General features: G+C 56.5%; 1 protein-coding gene across 1 annotated transcript in view; it reads right to left on the reverse strand.

The window, feature by feature from the left end:
- The window catches only part of LOC112995814 (DNA-directed DNA/RNA polymerase mu), a gene marked incomplete at its 3' end in the record, with an annotated part of 180,484 nt that overhangs the window by 25,401 nt on the left and 128,243 nt on the right, over nt 1-26,840 (reverse strand). The window lies entirely within an intron of this gene.

A 26,840-nucleotide genomic window follows, 5' to 3' on the forward strand; every position in this document is an offset into this window, starting at 1 on the left:
TAGCTGATGCTCTCAGTTTTGTAGCTGCATAAGAAATTCATGGTAACGTCCCCATTTACTGAGCCCCGGGTTAGAGGAGAAATCCCTGTGGTTAATCCTGGATACCAGAACGATGTTCCTGTTCTCTCCTCCTGGAGGCTCCCTGTGGGGATCGCTGCCCTATTCTTTGAGAACTCTAGGACAGAAAGGCAAGAGAGATTCCTATATTCCAGGAATCTCTGTGGATGTCCTGCTTTTTGTTTTGCTAATCACTTCTTATATTAAAGTACGCTTCCGCTTTCTCATTGCTGTTCTATGGAAGGGTACAAGCTTGCAACGGAATTTGCCTATTGTGAAAATAAGTAAAACTAGAGGGTTGTTTTCCAGTGCTTCTTACTTGCTTTCTGCAGAGTAGAACTGTATGCCTATCTTTTGTGTAGATGCAGAGCCTTGATAAAGTTACTCTGTAGGCCCCAGGTGTGCACGTCAGATTTTCTGCATGGTTGTGTCTGATCCTTCTTGTTTCTTGTAATTAGGAATGCCTTGGTATGGACTCGCGAGGAGGAAAGAAGAAGAAAGAAACTTAGAGAACGGATGATGAAATCAGTGACCCTGAAGATGACAGTGTAGGTTTGTTCTGGCTTTCAATTTTCTTTCCTGTGTTCTGGCCAGACCCTCGTCTTGAGGAAATGAGCTGAACTCCTGGATAGTTTTCATCTCTTCATACTGCTGTATAGCCAAAGAGCTTCAAAGCCATAGTCATGGACTCCAAGGCCCTGCTAGTAAGCTCAGGACAGAGAGTCAGCAAAAAACCCCCACCCAGTCGCTTTCCAAACTGCTAAGACAAGAGAAAAGGCAGCAAATGGCTGAGGGCAGGTGGGAATCCAAAGAAATGGACAGTCCTACTCTGACCGATCAGCACTGCTCTCACTACAGCAGCAGCCTGACAGTTTTTGTGGGTTTTGAGCAGCCCAGCAAGAATTTTCAGGAGGTAAAGCAGACTGCCAGATGCGTGTGAAAAGCTCCTCTGAAGCGTGAAGATGTCAGGGGAGAAGAGAACATGCTTCTGCATGTGTGTGTTGAGCAGGCAGTCAGTGGGAGGTGCAGTCAGGGCCAGTCTGGGATTCAGAGCTGTCCTGTGGGTACTCTGTGGGAAATAATGTAGGAATGAGGAGAAATCATGAAAAGCCTTAGCAAATGTATGTTTGCTGTGAGAGGAGAAACTGGAAGGGTTTGGGGAGAATGCTGTTTGTGATTGAGGCACTAAGCTCAGAATATGATCTTCGTGGCACCTTTCTGAGTGGCTCTGAGTATGGCAAGGCTGTATTTCAGGACAGAAAAGCATGTTGCAGTAGTTGAGCTGATGAGGCCTTGAGGGAGAGATGTAATTATGCAATACCTTGTGAAGGCAGTTCCTCGCACATGTGCTGCAGGCTGTGCAAAACTTGAACGAGGGGAATGAAAACCTACGAAACAGTTGAAGGCAAATGTCCAGGTATGAGGTCTTCCTTAGCCGTGGGGTTGTCTGTTCTTAGTCATTGAGAGGCCAGGGAACAGTCCCCGGACATATTTTATGCATTACTTTAGACATAGCCTGGGACACCCAAAGAAGCACCTTGGCATCAGGACTCCTTGTAGAACAGTGCAAGATCATTTAGAGGCAAGGAGGAAACTAGGGAAGGTAGCCAAAAGGAATCGAGGTAGGGCAAGAGCTGAATAAAAAGAAACATGGTGAAATGTGCCAAAGGCAGTAGACTAGTAAGGAAGAAGGAGAGGTGACTAATGGTCTGGAAGTCTCATTCAGAAAAGTGACCATACAATTTTAAGGAGAGTGGCTTCAGTGCAAGGCATGGGCAACCTGGAGAGTGGAGCGTTTTTTTTTTTTCGTAAAGTGAGAAATAATATGAAATTATTCTTAGTTGGCAGGTAAGTAAACAGAGCATGTGTGTTCCTTTCCTGGCATCTGGCTCTTTTTATTTGAGAAGGTGTTATTAAAAGCTGGCTAGACAAGTACACTCAGTGTTTTGCATTCTTGCTGTCATCCCTGAAAGAATGTCAAGTTCCTTTACAGAAGCTAATGGCAAAAGCCTTTCCTGTGTGCATCATAATTAATGGAAGCTCTCTGAGGAGCTCCCTTCTTTGCTTTTCCTGCTGTTTTTGGTAACCACTTTGAGCATGAAGTTCAGTGGAAATCAGGAGGACTGGATTCACAGAGACAATTCAGTGACTTTGCCCGGCTCTGGCCTACTATATGCAAAAGTCAACTTGAATAGAAGGGCAGTGTTCTTTTCTAATCCCTCCAATGCCAATACTAGTTTCTTCTTGGACTGTTTCTCTGTGGAAGCATTCTTAAACAAGAAGAAATCCCAAAAGAAGCAGTCATGCTGAGTGTGGTGGCAGAGGTTGTTTTGGATTCTGTAAGCACTTGGAGCCTGGCAAGTGCTATCTGTTGTGTGATATGAGCACTTTGTTTAGCCTGCTTTAGAGCAGTCCGCTTAGGAAAGGAGAGGGGGCATCAGTTTTGGAAGACAGGTTATGATGTTAAAGTGGCTTATGTTTCAGAGGGTGGATACTTAATGCTCAGTGAAAGTGGATGCTTTTTGTGTCAGTTTTGTTGGAGAAAGTGAGCAATTGGTAACTGAATTTTGGTTGTCAATTTGACCTTCCCAACAAAGGCTGAATTTTGCTCTCACAAGGAAAAACATGTCGTGCTGTTTGAAATCCCATGCGTGAGGAATATAATGAGTGGGACAATTCGTAGATCTCCCAGTGCATTCCAAGGTAGGCTTCGCTTGATTTTTGACATAGTGTGTTCTTAACCTTGTGGTGTTGCTCTTGAAATGCTTGCAGATGGAAACACGCAGTCTACAGCAGCAATTCCCCATCCTGCTCCTCTGAGGATGAGGAACATTTTGCAAGGCGCAGGAAGCGCAGCCCTAGCAGAGCTTGCAGAAGGTGAGTGTGATTCGAGAAGAGGGGAGGAAGGAATCTGCCTGACTGTGAAGGGCTCTCCTCCCTGCTCCTTTACAGATTCTAAATGGTGTCACTCTGGAATCTGTTGGCATAATATCTGCTCTCTTGGGACTGGTAACTCTAACTGGGCTGTCCGCACCTGTCCTGTTACTATGACAGATTCAAAGTGTGACATCCAAGGTGACAGAGACTCTATTACTACTATGCATGCAATCTCAGCTGTTTGCAGGAGAATATTAACTTGAGGAATCAGTAGATTTGTGTGCTTGGCAAACTTCTGTCAGTACTGAGCTTTCATAGTAGTAGTAAAAAGTAATTTCTTAAGGATGGATAAAAACTTGGAATATATGTAGAATCAAACTGTATGCGATGCCTTCTCATAGTTAAAGGCTTAGTGTCCTGTGTGCTAAAAGGAGACTCTACTCCAGAAGTGTCCTGGTTTCAAAAGGTGGGTTTGGCAATTTTGGGAGGGGCTTTTTGGAGTGTTGTATGTACACTTGATTAGCTTCTAAGCAGGAGAGGCTTATGTGTTGGAAGTCAATTGTAATTTATTGCTTGAAAGACCAGGTGTTTGCTTTTATGGGCCCAGTATCTGTAGATGTAAGGCTTACCTGTGCATCTTCTCTGTCAGCAAAATTCAGCTCACAGTATGATGAAATGTGACATTAAATTCTTTGCTTTCAGGAACTTTGAAGGGATTGCAAGGCACAAACCCAAAAGCTTGGGATGATTTTCTTCTTTCTTCATTGTAATTCATTTCTAAACCCCAGCAGGCTAGCTTTTCTTAGTGCTATTAACATCTTCTCTGGAGATGCAGAATAGCTTTTTCTTCCCCCCAGCTTTAGGCTTTCTGCTCACCTATTGCTGACAAATTCTGGGAGAGAAAATGCAAGAACTTGCATCTTTTTCAAGAGGAACCAAAGGCTTTACTCTCCTCTCAAGTCGTGCCTGTCTGTCTTCAGACAGATTAAATACCTGGCTGAGGGTTGACTAGTGAAGGAGTTTCCTGACCTGTTAAAGGTAGGAAATGGGAATGGGAGGAGGCAGATGGACCAGGGGAAAAGAGCAATAATTTGGGGAGAAGCTGCCAAGTGGTAGGCAGCAGGAGAGCATTAGTCATGCTATTTCCTGCTCTCCTTTGCAGGACCTGCACGAGTGGCTTCTGGGAGAGGCTCCAAGATGTCAAAGTTTGAGGCAGTGCTACTTGGGCTGGAGTGCTTTGAACTCTTTGAGGAGGCCAAGATTAACTCTTCTCTCCTAACACCATTTGTATTCCTCCTCTTTGGAAAAAGAAGGTAGAAACTTAGCAGCGTGGCGGCTGGACTATTCCATCAGAGAACGACCTGGCTTCTGCAGTGCTGAGGCAGCGGAGGACTGTTTCCAGGGACGGCACTGACCCCTGCCCTGGGGGCTTAGACCTGACCTGCTGGAGCCTTCTGTGAGAAAAGGGACCTGCCTTGATGCCAGGAACTGTTGACATTGCTGGAATTGCAGTATCCATTCTAGAAGGAATTTATTAGCAGTGGGACAACTTGGTGGGCATTCCACGTTCCACACTTCCAAAGCATTTCAGGATGTTTTCCTGCTGAAGTGTGCTGATGGGAATTGGTGTCATTGTCTTCCTGAAGTCACTGAAACACAAGATGGAATTGAGCTTCCCAATTTTTCAAGCTTTGGGCTTAATGAAGAAAGAAGTGACATTTTAGTTAAGTCATTGAAATGCTAAGTGGATTTCTCTTATGACCCAAGTAAGAACTCTACTTTGCAATGGCAGCCTGTCAGAAGGTAGGCTTTTGGTGACCATACCTCGTTTGCCTTTTACATTGCACATATTGCATACACTGGCCTCAGGATAGAAGTAACTATCTCAGAGTCCCTGGAACTATTCTCCTAGGCAAACTTATACACCTGCCTAGTAAGCCTCTGTGTGTGTGTGTGTGTGTGTGTCTGTGTGTGGGGAGGCTGGGTCAAAGTGAATCTCTTGAGTCAGAAAAGAGTTTAGCTCAATGTTTTCAGTATTGTTTTCTGCCTAAGCAACTTTTGAGAGAGTCAGGTAGAGTGATCCTAGTGCTATCAGTATCCATTTGCTTAGGAAAGCGCAGCATTCAGGTGCTTACAAGATACCTAAATGAATCTGAAACTGCAAAGGGAAAACTACCAATGAAAGAGCTCTTTGGGGAGATTTGCCTGACATACATCTGATACTGCAAGCAACAGAACTGGTGCATCCGCTGGACGTATGTTGTGTAAAAATGTAGTAAATGTAGCTTGCAGTGAGACTCCAAGAGCCTCCCACTCTGCATGGACCTGTGGAGGATAAATGGCAGTTGGTGCTGTCCTCTGGGCTTCCTGCATGCTGTGAAAAGGAAGTTTGTACGGGAATTTTGAGGCACGTGGACTAGGCTGCTATGTAACTAAAAGCTGTGTATCTCTGCAAACTAACACACGGAAAGAGGATGGAAACAGGACGGAAACTGAAAACTGTGTCTCAAGCATACAGTAGGTACAGACAGTGTCAGAACACGCCTACCAAGGCAAAACAGTTACTTAATAATAGAGTATACTTTCTGCTTAGATTAAATTATAGACCTAGCTACACAGGCAGAAGTAGACCTTAAGCTCTGCCTGACTTCAGAGCTCCTGAGAGGTCAGGTGATTCCCAAGGAGCCTCCCAGCTGGATTTGTGCGGGGGTGTGCTTGAGGAAAGAAGATGAGCCCTTCGGCAAGGTGTAGGACCTTGGGTCACTGCTGCACCTCTGGGACTGCCGCGTTTTCAGTTGAGGGTGGGCTTGTGTCCACGTCAGTCTGGAGCACCAGCAGCACAACATAGGCAGGAAGGGTGAGGGCAGGCACTGTCAAAGCAGCCTGGTTCTGAATGGAGATTTCAAAGCTCACTTTCGAGGAGGTGACCAACCTTCAGCCTGTGTGAAGCTCCCCCCAGCTCACCGCCTGCTGTCTCGTTTCCAGAGGCTCCTTTGGACCAGGCTACTTGCTCGGGAAGGCCACGAGCCATTGCCTGCAGGTGGTACCTCAAGCACGGAAGCAGAGAAGCCACTGCTTCATGGACAAAGGGGCAAGCATGCCTTCACAGGATGCATTTCTCTGTGCATCTGGTCAGGTGACCAACCCTGACGCGGTTCTGGTGCCCAGGGGGAAAGTGCTAGCAATATATGTGGGCACCGACTGGACATTATTGGTAGATGACCAGAGGCAACCGTGGCATAACCCAAATGGAGGTCATCCTTCTGTGTGACAGATGGGCATCCAAGCACGTAGCATGTCTGCCCATCCTTTCACGGCTCTCAAGTGCTCCTACTAAAGGTGCCGATGCTGTAATGCAGGGAGGCCGAAGAGCAGAATGGATTTGCTGCCTAAAAGTAAAAAGGAACAAAACAGCACTAGGTCTATTTGTGCTTTATCTTTCTCATTAAGAAAAGGACACAGAGGCAGAAACAGAAATGTTCTGTGAGTCAAAATGGTTTTAGTGCCTACAAGGCAGCATTAGAGGCTGCAGGGTCGTTTACTTTAGGTAAATGTACCCAGCTAAAGGAAATGTTGATATGAATGGAGAAATGTATTATGGAATTCTTGCCGTGGAGAGAGGTTTCTGAGCAGCATCTTCCAGTTCCCTGAGCTGCCAAGAACATCCTGACTTTTAGTTTGGAGTGGAAGAGAGAGTGTGTGTGTTTGCACATATATATGCCTATATAGAGATATCTACACTTCATGGCAGAGCGCTTGTGTAGAAGAAGAGAGTCACCTGACAACCACATGACCTGTGTTTGTTGTAGCTCTGTGCTGTGCACGGTTCATTTGAATAGGCTGATAAACCTTGGTTTTGAAATGCCACAGCAGTCTCTTTCTTTTAGAGTGCAAATAGTCCCAAACGAACCAACCAAATCCCTGCTTGTGTGAACTCGGGGATGAGTCTCTTCAGCGGACTCCCCGCAGCCTGCGGGATGCACGGCAGCGGGAGCCTGGCACAAGCCCCCCAGCACAAACCCCCTTCCCAGTGCAGCCTGGGGGCGGCTCAGGCCTCCCTGGAGAGCCCCAGCTGATGAGGGAAGAGCCCTGCAAGGCCAGCACGCTTCTGGCCTCTAGTCTTCAGGGCCAGAAGTGCCCTCCCAAGCAATTTCACAGCCATGTTCCTGCTGCTCAGCTGCTCAGACTGAAGTGACCTCGGAGCCGCTTTGCTGACGCTGCTCCTGCTGCTGGCCTATCCCAACATCACACAGTGAACATCCAAGCATGTTCCTGCTACTTGCCTGTGAGGTGCTCAGGCAGAAGTGACGGCCCAATAAATTTCACGGCCATGTTCCTGCCGTTGGTCTATAAGCTGCTGCTACTGAAATGACAGCGCAGCCCCTTTGCTGCCCCTGTGCCTGCTGCATCGTTCGCTCAGGCAGCAGCGACCTCGCAAACAACAGAGAGGCCATCAACCTGGTTCTGGCCTCGCAGCAGCACAGACAGCGGTGCCTTGGCAAGAGCCTGCCGATGGCCTAACAGGTACGGAGGCAGCAGTGACCTCCGAATCAGCGTTGAAGCCCTGTGCCTGGTTTGTGTCTGTCAGGTACTGAGGCAGCAGTGACCATACAGCCCCGTCTGTGAGCCACGTGCCTGCTGCAGGCCTCTGCTGTCCTCAGGCAGCAGTGCCCTCCCAAGCGCCAGCTCCAGCCCTGTCCTGCTGCCGGCCTGCCATGTTCTCACACACAAGTGACCCTGCCATTGACTGCCATGAATGTGGGGAATGCTTGTCCCCCTCCCCGGGGATTTGCTTTCTCCTGCAGTGGCTTCGCAGGAGCTGAGGGAGGGCCCAGGAGGTAGCAGGGCCTCGGCCTCAGGCACACGTCAGCACGTTCACCTTGCAAGCCATGGGACCTGTCCCTCCTGCCTCCAGTCCTCTGAGCAGCCGGCTGCTCTCCAACAGGGTGGCAAGAGCCTGAGGTCTGCTAGCCCACCTGGAGCGCATGGTCCTGACGGACTCCCACAAGCAGTGCCGGCTGCCTGTCCCCAAGCGCCGGGCGCTGGAAGCGTTTGCAGGAGGGAGCTGGTCAGTTCTCCCAGTGATGGGCATTGCAGTGCCGTGGGGATCCCTCCAGGCCTGTCCTTCCAGCACGTCCTCCAATGACGTGCTTGGGAGGTCTCATGTGTCCCCATCCAGCTGGTGGCAGGGTGGAGGTGGCCACTGCTCCCGTAGCTCTGCCACTGCATGTGTCCAGGCTGGCTGCAGCCAGCAAGCCCCTCTGTCCCCAGAGCTGCAACAGAAAAGGAGGCATTTGCATGTCCCTGGTTTTGCTTGCTTTGGACCCTCGTTTGGTGGTCCGCTTTCCACAAGGGCTAGCCTTCCTCCAAATCTGCTGGAGCGACAGGGAATGCTCTCTGTAAACACAAGAAGGAGCTGGCTAAAGGGACAGGCTGCTGCAAGAGGGAGCAAGCTTTCAAGTGCCTGGAGTGCAGCGCAGCAGCTGGGTCTGGGAAAGAGCAAGGAGGAAGAGGAGTGACAAGGTTGCCATGTCCAACTAGTGTGCAGTCAAGGTGCTGTTTGAAATTGTCAATGCAATCAGGGCCTGCGGAGAGACAAGAGAGAGCCACAGAGCTCTGGAGGGTGGCAGGCCATGCCACTGTGTGGGGCACGGCCATGTGCCAGACTAGCCTGCACGAGGCCTTCAGCTCCACAGGGTGTCACAGCTTCAAGTGAGCTCTCTAAAGCCACACTTGTGTAATCTGAAGCCGTGGCCCTGGTGCCTGGAGGAGACTTTGGGTAGACCTGCAGGAGCCCGGGGAGAGAAAGGCCAGAGAGCCCCGGGGGCAGAGCTGTGGCTCCCAGCATCAGAGAGAGGGGGCCACGGGCTGACCAAGCAAGCCAACCAAGTGAGCGAGCCCTGCCTTTTGCAGTGCCTTGCAAAGCCCCATCTCAGCGCATATTGAAGGGGGACGGAGTCTGCCTTCTGCAAGAGTGGCCGAGGACTGTGCTGAGACAAGGAAGAGCAGGACAGTTGGCTATAGGGCCGTTCTCCCACTGCGGCTGCAGCTGCAGAGCTGGGAGCTGGTCATCTCACAAACATGTGCCTGAGCCGCAGTGCAGGTCCTGAGGCATTGCACTGCCTTGCCGGTGTGGGCTCCCCATCCTCCCACCCAGCCCAGGAGAAAGGAGCACAGGCAGAGGTGGAAAAGGCCTGAAAAGCCTCCCCCAGTGGAGGAGAAGAAAGCAGCGGCCAAGCTGGAGACAATCCAGCCCCAGTAAGTGTGCGCTGAGCCCAGACCCAGCCCCAGCCTGGGGCAGATGAGCGGCCGTGGCCCCTGCAGGGTGTTATGGCTCCAAATCCCGGAGGCCTGGGGTTGCGTACAACACCCTTGGCGTTCTGGTGACACGGGATGGCCTGGGTTACACCTCCCTCCTCCCAGGGGCCTTTCTGCAGCCCACAGCTAAGCCCGAACACTCCCCCCAGGTTGAAAGGGGCTGTGGGTGCGCAGGGGCCTGGGTGGGTGCAGGGGCTGGAGCAGGGCAGAGGCAGGCAGGGGCCCAGCCAGCCACTGAGACCGTTTTGCCCTGTTGTTGCAGCCACCTTTCCCCTCGAGCAGCCCAGACTCTCCAAAGACTGGAGCCCTATCAAGCCCGGCGGGAAACATTCAGGTGCGTTGCCCAGAGGAAGAGACAGCAGCAAGAGGAGCAGCAGCAGTTGCCCTGGTAAATAGCTGCAAGGAGGGAGGGGGCTTCCCCCTGCTGCAATGCCCCTGCTGCCCCTGGCAGCAGCAGCCGGGCAAAGGGGCTCTTTCTCTGGCAGCCCTCTGGGGACAGGAGCAGGTTGTTGGCTCTGGCCTTGACCTGGATGTCCCTGAACTCCAAGGGGCAGCTGTCGGGCACCACCAGAGGTGTTCAAGATGGGCCATGCAAGTGCTGCCTGAGGATGAAAGGATCCCTCTGCTGTTTGGGCACAAGGGGCCTCTGTCTCATCACAGAGACAGTTTTGTCATTTAAAGTTCAGTAGTTTTGCAGCCAATTATTGAATAAAAAGCTGTTTATTATTCTTGATATATTATTTTATTATGGCTTATTGCTTTAAAATACTTAGTTTAAGCCTTTGCAGGGATAGCTCTGCTTGGGCACTGCGTTTCTGAGCAAACAGTCCGAGCTGTTGGTGGTGGGGAGTGTGGCTGACTCTGCCCAAACAGTATTGTCACCAAGTTCACATCAGTTGTGTAAAGTTAATGACTAATGCTACTTATGATAGCTATAACAAATAATTGACCCAAGGGCAGATGTTGGTGCCCGGCAGTCAGGGGCGGGCCAGGAGGTGCCGCGCAGCCCGGCGCTCCTCAGCCTCCAAGCCCGGCGCCTTGGGCTCGGCTGCCCCGGGCTGAGTGCCAGCCCCAGCCTGGTCTTGCTGGGGGGCCGTGCCCTGGCTTGTGGGCGGCGGGGGCCTTCTGCCGGGCTAGCGCCTCCTCCTCCTCTTTGGCCCCTGGGGCAGGTCCAGGGGCTGCGGGGCGGGCTGCCCCTCCACAGGCTCCACCTGCATGGGCTCCTCCTCCTCCTCCGCGCGCTCCACCTCCACGGGCTCCGGGGCGGCTGCGGCACTCGGCAGGAGGGCGGCGCGGCGGTCCCAAACGGTCGGGCCCACCTTCCTCCTGATGCGCAGCGCCGCCTTCCTCCTCATCCACAGCCGCTCCGGCTGGCTCATGGCGGGCAGCAACGGAGAGCACCTTCCTGGCCCTTCTCCCACCAACGGTCTCCCAACGGCTCTGGAACAGCGGTGCTGAGGTCACTGATGATGGCATAGGTGGGCCATGGTGACGGCACGCCTGGTTCCGTCCCCACCTGTGGGGGCCCTGCCGGGCTCTGCCCCGCGGGGGGATCCTGGGGGCTGGAGGGGGCCCCCATGGGCAGGGCCTTGCTGAATGTGTGTGTGTATTTGTGTGTGGTTTGTGCGTGAGGCAACTGGGAAACCAGGGATCCAGGGCCAACTACAGGACCGACTGAGTGTCTAAGGGCAGTTCTTGGAGGGAGCCACAGTGCGGGTGTGTGCACGTGTGCGTGTGTGTGTGTGTGTGAGTGAGGGCCGTGCTGGGCACAGATGGCTGGGTTTGGGAGCAGGGCTCTGCAGGGGCCCTGTGTGCGAGGAGACCACGAGCTGCCCTGGGCCAGGCTCAGCCCCTTCCAGCCAACTCTGCCACAGACGACAAGAGCCCATTGCACAGCAGGACTTCAGGCAGTCAGAGGAGCCCATGGTGCCTCTGCTCCAACGTGCTGAAGAACGGGCAGGAGACGCTGCAGGCAGGAGACACAGGAGGAGGCACATGGGAGGAGACACGGGAGCCACGAGAGGGCCCCCGTGAGGAGAACTGTCATGAGCCATGTTTGGAGAAACAAAAGGCAGGAGCTACGTGGCAGGGGACATTGTCAGGCAAATGGCTGGAGTCGCACTCTTGCAAGGAGGTGCTCCATGCTGGAGCTGCTCCTCCTCTGAGGGCACCGTGGCCCGGGGAGGAGCCACGCTGCGGCAGGGACAGCCCCGAGGGACCACCGCCCGGGGAGGACCCACGCTGGAGCAGGCACACGCCTGAGGGACAGCTGCCTTGGGGGGAACCCGCGCTGGGGCAGGGGAGTGGCTGCTTCCTGTAATGTGACTAGTAGCCTGTGGAAAGCAAGCAACAGAAGAGAACCCTGTTCTTTAAACAAACCGTTTCAAGAGTGCTACATGTATGAAAAATAACAGGGTTGTCCAAGGGGAACAGTCACTCTTTTACTCCACTCTGGTCCCTGATTCTTTCCACACTTTCTGGCCATCTAGTGCAAGCTGAAAGCCTGAAAGACATCAGCTCCGTCGTCCTGTGAGAGGACATTCAAGATCCATCTGGACAGGGCCCTGGGCCACGTGCTCCAGGTGACCCTGCTTGAGCATGGGACGAGCTGCCTTGGGCTCTCCCTGCCCCATGGCGGGCGGCAGGAGGGGGCAGCGAGGGGCAGGCCGTGCCCTGCAACGGCAACAGGCACACGGCAGGCCCTGGGGGGCCCTGAGGGGAAGGCGGGGAGCCCCGGTGGGCACCGCCGGGCAAACCCGCAGCTCTGTGGGGCTCAGACCTGCGAAAACGGAGGCCCCCGGGACGCCCCGAGCCACACGGAGGTGCCCAGGGCACGCCAAAAAGAGGACGGAGGAGCCGGGAGGGCACAAAAACACGAGTGTGCACTTGGGGGGCACTAAAGGGCAGCTGTGGGGCCCTGGGGAGACCCAAAAAGCAAGCGCAGAGCTCTGAGGGTGTTACAAGACAACCCTGGGAAGCTCAGAAAGAATGTTTGAACTAGGTAGATTAGGATAACTTCTAAATTTGCTGAAGCCTTAGGCCGCACTCTTGCTTAGCATGAGTAGCTAAATTTGCTGAAGCCTTAGGCCGCGCTCCTAGTTCAGTGAGAAAGGGCCCCAGAGCTGGTGCAGGCTGGAAAGATAAGGGAGTTACAAGCAGTCTGCATTCCTGTGCCCCACACTCCGAAAGGGAGGATGTCAAGGCTTTGAAATAAGGCCTGTTTGGGCGCCAGGACCTTGGGAAGCAAAACCTCCTCTCACTGCTGAAACAGTGTTAATTTGGGGGGTCTGGACTATCTCCCCCTTGTCAGGACCTTGAGAGACAGGGGTGGGACCTGGGGAATGAAGAAATCACTAACCAATCAGTGTAAAAGGGAAAACTGCAAATCTGGCAATTTGTTTGTATAAATGCTACTTGAAAAGTTGGGGGGGGTGCTTGATTTGTGGGAAACCACCGAGCACCCGGGCTTGCGCAACTCTGAAATAAATAAGCAAATGTCTCTCCTGAGTGTGTAATTATTGGCTTATTGCACACCGGGCAATGAATCCGCTTTTCGGACAACAGTTTTCTGCCAAAAACCAAACCAAGGGGCCTGGGGGACCCCAAAGCTGCAACGGCAGCTGCGGCCGGGGGGGGGAGCAGAGAACACAAAATGGCGGCTCTGGGGGTGGGGCGGGGCCCTCGGGGGCGGGGCCTGGGGAGGGGAGAGCACTGCCCCTCACCCGCTGGCCGGGGCACCACCGTCCCGCCTCCACCCAGCTCCACAGCGCTGATTGGAGGGGCCGTGGGGCAGCCGCGCGCTGATTGGCCAGCAGGCGGGGCTGTGGGGGCCAGGCCCAGGCGCTCCTGGGCAGCGCCGCGGGGGAGTGGGGCTGGCGAGCTGCTGGCGGCCCCTCGTCCCCCCCCGGCAGCGCGGGGACCTCCGTGCTGGCCCCGGGCACGGCGGGGCCAGGCTGCGGGGCCGAGGGGAGCCCGCAGCACTGGGCTGCCGACGGGCCGAGCTGCCAGGGCACGAGGGCCGCAGCGAGGCTGCTCCGTGGGGCCTGCGCTGGGCAGGAGCCCTGGGCCGAGGGCCCGGCAGGGCCGGCCGTGGCGCCTCCCCTTGCGGCAGGCGAGAGGAGGTTGGGTGCCTCCGGCCCCTCTGTCGCTCTCCTAGTGCACGCCGAGCACGACAGCAGGGCCCAGAGCGTGCCCGAGACTGCCTGCGGGGCTGCCCTGCGCCCGGCAGTACCTGTGCGGGCAAGAGGCGAGGGGCAGGGGTTTTTAGGTAACATCTTCTGGAAGTTGCCTTTGCCTGCCAGCAGGCAAAACTGGGCTCACTGGGCTCTTGGGAGCCAAAGAGGCCTGTATTTATCGTGAGAATATCGTGTTTCTCAGCTGCAGGTCCCACCACTGACCTCCACCCGCTGGGGCACTCGCGTCCCTGCAAAGAGCAGTCCTTGCAGGTGGCAGAAGGGCCACGATGGCAAGGAAAATGAACCTCGTTGCCTTTTCCCTGCCTGGAGAAGGGCTTGGCTGCCTGCTCCTCAGGCCAGCAGTGTCTATGGGTTGAGATCTTTCTCCTCCTTCCCATAGCACAGGAGCTGCTCTCCTGCATGAGACTAAACCCCCACTGAGGCAGTGCCCTGTCTTTGGTAGTGATCACGCTGAGGGAACGTGTGTAAGAAACAAGGAAAGCAAAGAAAGCCGCCTTTTCTTTTTCCTCTTTGACAATTTTCCCTTATTTCCAGCACTTTGACATTATGGGAGCTGTGCCGTGAAAGCCTGTCTGTACCATCGTGTTACCACTTTGTTCAGCCCCTTGAACCCATGCGCACGTTTGCAACCCCAAACATTAGGATGACCAATGTGATGGCTGTGGGGGAGCACTTGAATGCAGATGCCGGCACTGATCCTTGCTGGCTTTGCAAAGAGCCCCCGGGGCAGTGGGCAGTGGGGTGGGGGCAGCACCCAAAACCAGCCAGGGCAGCTGCCCTCGCTGCTGTAGGGCCAAAGCCAACAAGGTTTGTGGGGTGGCAGGAGGGTCCCTGCAGCCCCTCTGTGACGCACCTGTGACACGGTCGGAGGTCACTGTGGGACATCCTACCTCACAGCAACACCTCCCCTCTGCCCAGGGTGTCCCCAGCTCTTCCGACACCTCACTGATGTGCGGAGGAGGAGGAGGAGGAGGAGAGTGAAGAGTGAGGACGGAGAAGTTTCCCAGCTGGAACTCCTGGCGTGACCATGCAGTTCCCGTTTGTGAAGCTGCCAGCGTTCATCGTGCTCAGCCGTGATGGTGAGGCCTTCAGGGGCTCTTCCAGGAGTGCAGTCCTATAGGGGACAAAACCCCAAAAGGGCAAACTGTGGGGAGGGCTGGGGGTGCCATGGGAGCCTGCCGGACTTTCCCATGTGGATCAGGGGCCGTGGTGGCCCCCAGGACTCCCGAGTGCTGGGAAATGCATGGTCACCTTTCCTGATGGAGACCAGCATCTGAAGGGGAAGGACAGGGCACTCCTGTCTGAAGAAGGTCCAGATGTTTTGCCCCTCCGTTGGGGTTTGAGAGCCTGCCCGAAATGCCCAGGTTGGAAACCCACCGCTTCCCTTTCCATGAGCCCAGCTCAGCTCAGAGCCTGACATGTCTTCTCCTTGCTTTCCAGAGGTGGTCAGAATTTGGGACAGCATGGCTGAGTACATGCTGCAGCAGTTTGCACTCAACAAGGTGGGGTTTCAGCCTGCTCCTCCCCTCGTGCCTGGATGCTTTCAGCAGTGCTGGCAGCCCCGGGCCATGGCGTGGCACTCTTCATGCCCTCCCGGGAAAGAAGAGAAAATGTTCCCAAGGGCACAAATGTGGGACAGAGCAGCTCCTTTGTCAACTGGTCTACAGATTCCAATTCAGCTCTAGGAGAAGAGCAGCTTCCCTCCTTCCTGGGGCATTTCAAGGCCTCAGTGCTGGAAGGGAAAGACCTGGAGAGGGAAAAAATAGGGCCTTCTCCAAAATGGGTCTTCTCCAAAACTTTCCAGAGTACCCTTCCTGCCGCCTTGGTCCTCCAGAGCTGACAAAGCACAGGGCACCATCTTCTTGCTCTCATGAGTCATCAGTCCATTGGGCCATCCAAAAACCCTTTGTTTGTTCCTCTTTTCTCTCCCGCTCTCAGGGTGTGACCGTAGGTGCCCTTGGCACTTTCTATGTGCTGAGACAGCACAGCAGCAAGATGAACAGGGAGGTGATTGCACCGAGGTTTTGCCTCTCTGAGAGAGCTGCCCAGACTCATGGGATCAGCTATGCTAACAGGGACATTCCTGGTAAGCCTTTGCTTCCCCTTGCAACGTCTTTGGGGTGTGAGCTGAATGCGGTGGAGAACTGACCAAGGGACCTCTCCAGTTCCTCCCTAAGAGCCTGAGAGCAGCTTCACCCTGTCCCAACCCAAAAGCCCACCATGTAGTGACCTCTGGAAAGGGTGTCTGGGTAGTCTTTGGTTTGCAAGCACTGCATGCAGCTACACTGTCTCTCTCGGACCTGCTTTACTGCTTGTGTGGCACCAAGGCCTGGGGCTGGAGTTTGGAGGGACTGTGAAGTGGGTCACCCAAAGCTGGGACATCTGACCATCAGTTCTGCGAGGACAGGCTGGGGGTGGCCAGACTAACCCTGAAGGCTGCTGTGCACTCCTTATGCACAGAGCATGGACAGAGCTGCAGGAGCCCCATCTGTCCTCCTCCCCGACTGTATTGCAGGCCGCTGTGCTGCTATCTCCCCAGCTTGGTGCCTCTTTTGCTGTTTTCTAGGTGATCTTGAAATCGTCCCTCTGGACTATGCTCTGTTGTCATCAAAGACGTCCTTTCCAGAGAAACTCGTAAAGGAGTGTGTGAACAACCTCGTGTTGCTGTTCTGCTGGGGGTCAGGACTCGGAGAGGATTATGACCTTGTTTTCAAGGGCATCGGTTTCCTAATGAGCCGAGATAAGATCCTCACCATGAGATATTACAAAGAGTTTCTCCTCACCGTGGATGGGACGGGAGTTGTATTAAAATGTCTCCTCTCGGTACGTTTACCTTTTTCTCCAGGGCTCCTTAGAGCTCTTCCGAGCTCCTCGCAGAGGACTAGGGGGCTGCTATCTCCAGGGCTGCCGTGATGAGTGGAGCACTTGGGAGAGGCATGACCTCCAGCAATGCAAGCTCTCTGAAGAGCTCCTTGCTGTTTGCGCTCAGTGGTGTTGGCAGCATAGGAGGAGCTGAGAAGAGCTGTCTGGGGTGGAGGCAAACACCTGTGCAGCCTGCCCTCCCTTTCCCAAAGGTTTGGGGAAGGGGATTGATTGCACAGCTGTGCAGCTTCTCCTCATTCTCCTGGAGGGCTGCTTGTAGTGAAAGACATGCGTGGGGGAGAGGTTCCTTGAGGCAGCCTCTCTCAGCGGTGCAAAGCTTGGTTGCCTTTGTGAGTAAGGAGATCCTTTGCTTGGCCTCATCTCCCCCATCTCTGCTCTTTGCAGAACCCACTGACACGCTATTGGGTGCTGTCAGGCGAACACCCTGCGGCGTTCCACGTGCGTCCTGGGGGGATTCGCGTGCTTCCAGCGTGAGTATGTTTGCTTGCGTAGCCCGTGGCTGAGCAATGTGGGCACCCTTCCCCATCAAGTTTCTCCTCCTCGTTCCCTTTCTTTAGCCAGAGGTGGCAAAAATATGTAAAGACTGGACAGTTTCTCCTGTGTGTTATCTTGTGCTGCTCTCCAGTGCTGGATCAAAGACCTGACCTATGCAAGTCCTGTCTGGGACATGTGCCTTTCTTTTGGGAGACTCTGGGGAAACAGAGGTCTCCTAAATGGCTTCTTCTGGGAGCAATGGGGAGAGGAGGAAGAGGGACTTCTTGGCGCAGTGGGAGGCAGTGTCTAATGGGGCTCTGCCGAGCTCTGTCGTGGGACAAGCACTGCTGAGCAGATCCACTGGGGACCCAGCCACAGAGCTGCCTCTTTACACATGCTACCTCATGAATCTGGGAGGGTCTGCAAGGGAGCTGGAGGGCAAGATGTGAATTCACATGGATCTGGGCAAACGAGATTGCTCTGCTCTTCATGGGCACTTGGAAGTTGAGAAAAAGAGAGTCCGAAATGGCAGCCAGGAGGACTTGGGACAGGATACACTTTCTCACAGGAAGGAGAGCAAAGCGCTGGGAGCAGCCCATGGAAACTGCTGGGCCCCTCGAGGCAGGAGCTCTTGGCTGTGTCACGTACTTGCCCAGTACCGTCCTCCCCGGTGCTGAAGAGTCTGCATCTTCTGCTTTGGAAAACGAGAGACCTTGCAGCAACTCTCAGCTCTCTCTGAGGCTGGATGCTCTGCGCAAGCTGCAAAGGGACTGTGGGGCCCTTTGTCCCAGCTGCTGTCTCCTTGTTTCTAGGTTTGAGATTAAGCCAGTGCCTGTGAAGAAAGCCAGAGACCCTGCCCCCGAGGGGTCCCAGGAGATAGAAGGTAAATGACCATCCGACTCCAAAGCCATGAGCGACCAGGTCTGCACGTCCTCTTGCCTGAGTGGTCACAAGGATGCTGTTCTGATGAGGTTTCTTCTTGCGCTCGTACAGGGAGTCCTCCTGAGCAGCAGCCCCACCGTCAAAAGAGGCGTTCTCCAGGCCAATTGAAGGGGGCCAAGGTGGCAAAAGGGCAGCAAGCCAGGAGAAAGAAGCCTATGGAGAAGTGAGGCCCATGGGGCAGTGGAGGAGGGCAACGGGATGGTTGTGTCCATGTGGGAGTGAGGGATTTCTGTTGCACACACTGTCTTTATTAGCTCAGAAGGCTGTTAAGTCATCGCAGAATGACAGAATGGTGGAGGTTGGAAGGGACCTCTGGAGAAAACTGATTGCAATCCCCCTGCTCAAGCAGGGTCACCTGGAGCCCAGGACCCTGTCCAGATGACTTTGGAATGTCTCCAAGGATGGAGACTCCACAAGCTCTCTGGGCATCCTGTTCCAGTGCTCCATCTCCCTCACTGGAAATAAGTTTTCCTCACTTTCAGAGGGAACTTCCTGTGTTTCAATTTGTGCCCTTTGCCTCTCGTGCTGTCGCTGGGCAGCACCAAAAAGAGTCTGGCCCCATCCTCTTTACACCCTCCCTTCAGATACTTATGCACAGTGGTAAGATCCCCCACTAAGTCTTCTCTTCTCCAGGTGGAAGAGTCGCCTCTCTCTCAGCCTTTCTTGTATGAGAGATGCTCCAGTCCCTTCACCATTTTAGTAGCCCTTTGCTGGACTCGCTCCAGTAGCTCCAGTAGTCCGTTGTATTGGGGAGCCCAGAACTGGATGTAGCACTCCAGGTGCGGCCTCGCCAGGGCTGAGTAGAGGAGGAGAATCACCTCCCTCGACCTGTCGGCAATGCTCTTCCTGCTGCAGCCCAGGATACCAGTGGCCTTCTTGGCCACAAGGGCATATTGGTGGTGTGTGGTCAGCTTGTTTTGCCCCAGGACCCCCAGGTCCTTCTGCACAGAGCTGCTTTCCAGCAGCTCAGCCCCCAGCCTGTCCTGGTGCATGGGGTTATTCCTCCCTAGGTGCAGGACTGTGCACTTCACAGCCTGTCGAGGTCCCTCTGAATGGCAGCACAGCCCTCTGGTTCATCAGCCACTCCTCTCCGTTTTGTATCATCATCAACTCATGTCGCAAGGGCTACCGTTTTCTGCCTGCACTGCAAGGGCACAGCAGGGTTTTCTGAGGCTTGGTTGTCAGCTTCATTTTCTCTTTCATCTTCTTTCCAGGGAAGATTTGAATCATCTCTTATCTTCCCTGAGGTCATATGTGCAGCCTGCCAAAGAGGACGAGTTGGGCAAAGAGAAGGCTGAGGAGAGAGAGCCAGAAGGTAAAGTAGCCGATGAGTGCTGACACAGGCTTGAAGGCTTCCTTAGTGCCAGGGGACAACAGCCAAAGTGACAGTGTGATGCCGGGGATAGGAAATTGCCCTCCTGTGGCCCTCTTTACCACCAGCAGTCACCTTTCAGGGGCTGACCATGGAAGAGGAGCTTGGGACAGCCCAGTGCTGCAACTTGCAGTTGATCTGCTGAAGGACACTTGCCCACTGCACTCCCTTCCCTCACGTGTATTGCCAAGGGCTCTTTCATTGAAGCACTGTCAGAAAGGACCTAAGTCCTGCTAGGAAACATGACTCCAAGCAAATTGGTGTTACTGCCACAGACAGTTTCACACCAGGACAGAGCAGCTCTGCAAGTACTTCTTGCCTGAGCTGCCACAATGATGCTCTTCTGAAGGGGTTTCTCATGTCCCGCTTGCAGGGAGTCCTGCTGGGAAGCACCTCCTGGCTCAGAGGAGGCTTTCCCCTGTGAAGTTGCCTGGGGTCAAAAGAGACGGCAGCATGGGAGAGCAAGTCCTGGGACCCGAGCCCTCAGAGAGGTGAGACGTGGAAAATCAGACTGGGGCACTGGTGTGCTCTGGTCCTTATGGCAGTGAATTTTTTGCATCGGATGCTGTCCTGCATTAGCCCTGAAAGGCTCTCCATGAATGCCCCAAGGGCAGGCACTGTCTTGCTTGAGGACAACTGTGCATCGGGGTTTGGTGAAACTCCAGTGTCAACTTCATTTTTCTTCTCTTCTTGGTTCCAGGTCTGAGCTTACCCGAGCACACTCAGCTGCTGAGGGGTCTTTTGAGTCTCTGCAAGACCTGCAGATGGAAGAGCACATGGCTAAAAAGAGAGAGAAAGAAGGTAAAGGAACCAGGGGTTTCCCCTGTGTCCTTAGTGCCAGGGAATTAAAGCCACAGTTACAATGTGCTGCGATACAAAATTGCCCTCCTGTGGCTCTGTTTGCCACCAGCAGTCACCCTTTGGGGGCTCGCTATGGAAGAAGAATTCCTCGGGACAGCCCCGCGCTCCAATGTTCAGTTGATCTGCTGAAGGACACTTGCCCACTGCACTCCCTTCCCTCACGTGTATTGCCAAGGGCTCTTTCCTTCGAGCACTGTCAGAAAGGACCTAAGTCCTGCTAGGAAACGTGACCCCAAGGGAATGGGGAGTACTGCCACAGACAGTCTCACACCAGGACAGAGCAGCTCTGCAAGTACTTCTTGCCTGCGGTGCCACAAAGACACTCTTCTGAAGGGGTTTCTCATGTCCCGCTTGCAGGGAGTCCTGCTGGGAAGCGCCTCCTTTCTCGAAGAAGACTTTCCCCCCTGAAGTTGCCTGGGGTCAAAAGAGACGGCAGCATGGGAGAGCAAGTCCTGGGACCCGAGCCCTCAGAGAGGTGAGACGTGTGGAGAATCGGACTGGGGCACTGGTGTGCTCTGGTCCTTGTGGCAGAGAGTTGCTTGTGTTGGACATTTTGCTCTGAAAGGCTTTTCACGCATCTCCCAGGGGTGGCCACTGTCTTGCTGGGGGGCAAGTGTGCAGCAGGGTTTTGTGAACCTCGCGTGTCAGCTTCATTCTTGTTGTCTTCCTGCTTCCAGAGCTCAGCCTGTACGAGCGCACTCTGCTACCGTGGGGGCTTTCAAGTCTCTGCAAGACCTGCAGATGGAAAAGCACACGGCTAAGAAGGGAGAGAAAGAAAGTAACGGAACCGATGAGTCCTCACACAGGCTTGTGGGTTTCCCCTGTGTCCTTAGTGCCAGGGAGTTAAAGCCAGTTACAATGTGCTGCCTGCGATACAAAATTGTCCTCCTGTGGCTCTGTTTGCCACCAGCAGTCACCCTTTGGGGGCTCGCTATGGAAGAAGAATTCCTCGGGACAGCCCGGCACACCAACTTGCAGTTGATCTGCTGAAGGACACTTCCCCACTGCCCTCTTCTGAGGAGGTTTCTCATGTCACACTTGCAGGGAGTCCTGCTGGGAAGCGCCTCCTTTCTCGAAGAAGGCTTTCCCCAGTGAAATTACCTGTGATAAAGATGGGCGATGTCATCAGTCAGCAAGTCCTGGGACCCGAGCCCTCAGAGAGGTGAGACGTGTGGAGAATCGGACTGGGGCACTGGTGTGCTCTGGCCCTTGTGGCAGGGAGACGTGTGCGTTGGACACGTCACCTCTCTCTCTCCCCCTGTCCCAAGAAGAGAGGGCCTAGCCCTGGGCATCCAGAGCTTTGCCGGGGGCTGTTGTGCCCCATCGGGGTGCCAAAGCTCCGGGTATCTCTTTCTCTGCGGATGCCAACGCAGCTGCTCAAACACACCCAGGTCTGCTGCAGAACCACCTTCTGCTGCAGAGGCAGGTGCCCAGCTGGTGAGCACAGGCTGCAGAGCCAGCTCATGCTGTGCTGACACAGCCTCTGCCTGCTCCCTGTCTGCAGTGTGCCGCCAGCAGTTGAGAGGAGCTCCTCGAAGGAAGGGAGGAGGAAAGCAACTCGTCAGGGCAGGCGCAAAGCGGAAATCCCTGTCTGCAAAGGCCATCGCAGAGTAGGACAGGTACGTGATCAGGTCCAGTGTCACAACTGAGTCCTACTGAGTTATGGAAGAGTGCAGCTCTGTGGGTGCTGACTCCCCCAAGATCCCTTGCTAGGGACATTCAGTAGCATCTTCTGCATCTTCTGCGGAAGACACAAGCCACTGCCTAGTCCCTCCTCACACCACTGTCTCGGGGTTGTCCTAGAAGGGGAGATGTTCCCATGGGATGGAAGGGCATGGGGCCACATCCCTGCTGCTCATGCTGCTGCTGTGCGTCTCTGCCCCCCAGGAAGTGTGCTACCTCTGCATGCAGCAGGAGGAACAACGCCTCCGGGCAGCCCGGCTGGGAGAGGCCGAGAGGCAGGAAAGGGCCGAGTGGGCCGAGCACGTGGCCTGTCGGGCAAGGACGGCTGCCCTGAATGCCCAGGTACTGGAAGCCTTTTCAGCCGCCCCGGGGAACGGCCTTTCCTCCGGGCAGCTCTGGAGGTGCGGAGGTGTCCTCAGCGTTGCTGTCCTCTTGCCTCCCAGTCGTGGGGCAGGTGACTTGTCTTTGATGCTCATCTTCTTCCCGGGAGGGAGAAGCTGTCAAGGAAAACTACGGGACCCAAACAGCAATCTGCTGTGCTGAGAGCACGTGGTCCTCATGGCTGCCTTCAGCTGCAGGAAGCCCCTGCCAAGGGCTACGCAGGGACATTTCCTTTGGTGGCACCTCCACAGAAAATGCACTGTTTTCTTCCTTGCATAACAGAGGAGATGCCGGGCTGAACTGAAAATAGATACAGCTGTAAGAGAGGAAAAGAAGACTATAGAAGAGAGCAGAGCATACCTGGTAAGGCCTTTGACAAAAGAAAACCTTCCCCAACTGCAGAGCACAGCCAGACCCTGCTCCCACCCTGGCTTCTCCATGGGGACGTGCCACGCTGCTTGTCCTGGTGTCCCCGCTGCGGCTGCGGCGTCCCTGCCGGCTGTCCCCCAGGGCCTTGGTGCTATCGGAGACAGACCCATGCGTTTGCCCGCTGCTTGACAAGCCTCTCTCTTGCCTTTCAGAGCTCCTCCTGCCCCACTTCTCCAGCCTCCGCCAGGAGAAGGCAGTATGACAGAGAGCTGCAGGAGAGGAGGGAGGCGTGGGCAAAGGAGCCGGGGCGCAAGCCAGGGCAGCTCTCCGTCCGGCAGTAAGTGTGCACAGCCCCAGCGTGGCCCAGTGCAGCTGGGTGGCAGGGAGTTGACAGTGGGTCAAAGAGGCCAACGCAGAGCCGTGGGGCTGGAGTCGGCATCCTCTCCTTTCTCCTGGCCTGGGAATGCCCGGGGTCAGCCCTGGCCTCCACCTTCCTCTCCACAGCCCCAAGCAAAGGCTTTGGTCTTGTGACTGCGGGTGCAGATGGGACCGTGGGGGTGCCGGGCTGGGCAGGGCTGGGCAGGAAGGGTCTCAGCGGGGCCGAGAGCAGCCTTGTCCCTGCCGTTGCAGCCACGAGTCCCTGCCAGCGATCCAGAGCCGGCGCCGGGCAGAGGTGGTGAAAGCCTGGCAGGAGGAGCAGGAGGAGAGGGGCCAGCACAACTCCTGCAGGGCTCACGGCGAGGAGCAGCTCCTCTGGTGTGTATCTCTGAGCAGGGCTGGGGCTTGTCCTGCCTGCCCTGCCCTGCCTTCCCCGGCCGGCAGCACTGGGGACGCCAGGGCTATCCCCAGCACCGCGGGGGAGACGGGGCACGTTGGAGCTTGGCCATGAAGCAGGCACCCTGGCACCCAAGGGGACATCCCTGTACCTGGCGCTGAACACCTCTCCTTTGGACTCCCTAGCGTCGGGGAGAAGATGCCCTTGGAGCACCGGAGGGGAAGGTGGTAGGAACTGCTGCCCCGTGAAGGAGGTACCACCAGGTACCTGAGATGGACTTTCTGCAGGGAATAAAAGGTGAAGTGCTGCTGTGAAGCCTGTGTGGGATCCCAGAGTGATCTTTAGCGACGCAAGGGGATAACGTCCGTGCACACCACGCTGTGCACCTACCCACCACAGGGTGCAGGTAGAGGGCATGGCATGCATCTACACCCCACGGTGTGCCTATGCACGCTGCAGGTCCCGTGCGGGCAGGGAGGCAGAGCCCTGTGCCCTCCCCTCAACTTGTGTCCCGGTGGGCAGCACGAGGAGTTGGGCCCTCTGAGCCCACGCCATAACCCTGCAGCCATGGGCCCCGGGGCAGCACGATGGGCTCTGCAGCCCTTCTGCCCTGCGTCGCTTTGCTGGGCAACTTCTGCCCCTGAAAGGGCGAAGGAGTCCTTTCTTGGGCAATCCATGCAGTAGGGAGCTGCACCTGAGATGGACCCATCAAGCAAGCGTGTGTGTCTGTGCATGAGCAACCAGGAGGTCCAGGGCCAGCTACAGGATGGACAGAGGGTCCAAGCCCAGCTACTGGGCCCAGTCCATGTGCATGTGTGTGCGTGAGGGGACGTGTCGGACACAAAAAATGCCCAGGTTTGGTAGCTGGGGTCTGCAGGGTGCCTGGTGTGGGAGGAGACCACGAGCCGCCCTGTGCCAGGCTCAGCTGCTTCCAGCCAGCTCTGAAATGGGTGAAAACAGCCCATTGCACACCAAAACTTCAGGCAGTCGGAGGAGCTCATGGTGCCTCTGCTCAGGGAGACCCAAAAGGGGACCTGTGGGGTTGGACTAGATGATCTCCAGAGGTCCCTTCCGACCTCAACCGTTCTGTGACTGCGAAACATGAAGAGCCGTGTTTGGAAAAACGAGAGGGAGGAGGCAGGTGGAAGGGGACATTGCTGGAGACTCTTGGAAGGAGGTGCCCCATGCTGGAGCAGGTCCACCTCTGAGGTCCTTCATTCTTTTCAGGCGCTTTCTTGTCACCTTGTGTGAGCTGAAAGGCTCCTCGTTTTCGAGCCTTCCTGAAGTCAAGGGCCACAACCTCCATTGCTCTCCCCCCATGTGGCAAGTGAGTCATCTCATCAGAGAAGGCTATCGGGTCAGGTTTAAGCATGACTTCTCCTTCCTCAGTCCATGCTGACTGCTCCCAACCACCTTGCTGTCCTTCATGTGTCTGGAAACAGTATCCAGGATTGGTTGCTCCATCTCCGTCCCAGGGACCGAGGTGAGGCCGCCCGGCCCATCTTTCCCCAGATCCTCCACCCTTGAAGACAAGGGTGACATTTGCTCTCTTCTGTGGCTGCGCGTCCCTCTCCTGATCGCCACGATCGGAGAAAGGTGCGGGAAAAGGTTCGGCTGCCGGGTGGGACCGGGCTCACCTGTGTCCCCTCCGAGAGGCCCAGGAGTCCCGGGCGCTGTATCCCGGGAGCTCGGCGCTGCATCCCGGGAGCTCGGCGCTGCATCCCGGGAGCTCGGCGCTGCATCTCGGGCGTTCAGCGCTGCATCCCGGGTGCTTGGTGCTGCATCCCGGGTGCTCGGTGCTGCATCCCGGGAGCTCGGCGCTGCATCCCAGTGCTCGGCGCTGCATCTCGGGCGTTCAGCGCTGCATCCCGGGTGCTTGGTGCTGCATCCCGGGAGCTCGGCGCCGCATCCCGGGCGTTTGACGCTGCATCCCGGGCATTTGGCGCTGCATCCTGGGCATTCGGCGCTGCATCCCGGGTGTTCGGTGCTGCATCCCGGGTGTTCGGCGCTGCATCCCGGGGGCTCGGCGCTGCACCCCGAGCGCCGGGTCCTTTCCGCCGCCGCCTCCGCCTCTCACCGCCAGGTGGCGGCCTCGCCGCAGAGCAGCGGCCCGGACGCCTGGGCCCTTTCCCCGCTGGGGGGGGCTCGTTGCAGGGAGAGGACCCGGGAGGCCGGACACCTGAGTCCTCCCCGGTTTGGGGGGGGCCGGAGCCCGGATGCCTGGGTTCCCGGCCCGGTGTGTCCGGGGGGGGGGGGGGTCCTGCCTCAGTTTCCCCCCGCCCGCAGTCCAGCCCGGAGGGAGCCGGGGGCCGGGGGCCCAGGGGACACACAGGACACACGGGTCACCGGTGAGAGCACGCGCTGGCGTCACAGCTCGGGGGCACGCGGGGCCGTGCAGGGCCGGACTCTGCCCCGGACGTGGCAGCGAGCGGGGCCAGGCGTCCGGTGACCTCGGGCCCGTGACGCCCCGGGCGGCATCCGCTGAGCCGTGCCTGGGGCTGCAAGCGTAGCAAGGGACCCAGGCGTTCGGGCGCTCAGCCAGCCCCACTCACCCCCCCCACCCCCGGCCCCCACATGCCGGGGTGACCCTGCTGTCCCCGGGGCTGGAGCCCAGGCGTCCTGGCCCGGCGCTGCCCGCTGAGCCGCGCTTCCTGCCCGGTGCCCCCGGCGCCGTGCGGGAGCAGGGGAACAAGGTCCGGCCCTGATCCGGCGACCAGGTGCCAGGTCCGGCCCTGGTTCAGGCATCGGGGACCAGCTTTGATCCGGGGACTGGGCACCAGGGGCTGGACCTGATCCAGGCACCAGGAACCGGCCCTGATCCAGGTACCAGGCGCTGGGCACCAGCCTGGATCTGGGCACCAAGGACCAGCCCTGATCCAGGCACCGGGAACCGGCCCTGATCCAGGCACTGGAGACTGGCCCTGATCTTTGGACCAGGCACCGGGAACTGGCCCTAATCCGGGGACTGGGCACCAGGAATTGGCCCTGACCCGGGCACCAGGCACCGGGAATGGGCCCTGATCCGGGCATGGGACACTAGGAGCGGGCCCTGATCTGGGCACCAGGGACTGGCCTGGATGCGGGCATTGGGCACCGGGAACCGGCCCTGATCCAGGCACCAGGGAGCGGCCCTGATCCTTGGACCGGGCACCGGGAACGGGCCCTGCTCCAGGCACTGGGCACCGGGAACGGGCCCTGATCCAGGCACCAGGCACTGGGGATCGGCCCCGATCCAGGCACCGGGCACCAGGGACCAGCCCTGATCCAGGCATGGGGCACTAGGGACCGGCCCCAATCCGCGCACCGGGAACCGGCCCTGATCCAGGCACCAGGGAGCGGCCCTGATCCTTGGACCGGGCACCGGGAACCGGCCCTGCTCCAGGCACTGGGCACCGGGAACCGGCCCTGCTCCAGGCACCGGCCCTGATCCGGGTCCCGGGCACCAGGAAGCGGCGCTGGGGCCCGGTGCCCGGGGCCGGGCGCTCCGCGCTGCCCGCCCGGGGCCGCTCCCGCCGCGCACGTGGTGCCCGGGCCGCGCCGCCCACGCGGCAGGAGGGCGGGGGGGAAGGGGCGAGTGAGGGGAGGGGGCGTGGCGGCGCGTGGCCACGCCCCCTGACGGCGGGGTCGCCCAATGGGCCGCGCAGCAGGCGCG

The sequence above is a fragment of the Dromaius novaehollandiae genome, chromosome 26 (assembly GCF_036370855.1).
Source record: "Dromaius novaehollandiae isolate bDroNov1 chromosome 26, bDroNov1.hap1, whole genome shotgun sequence".
Classification (NCBI taxonomy): Eukaryota; Metazoa; Chordata; class Aves; order Casuariiformes; family Dromaiidae; genus Dromaius; species Dromaius novaehollandiae.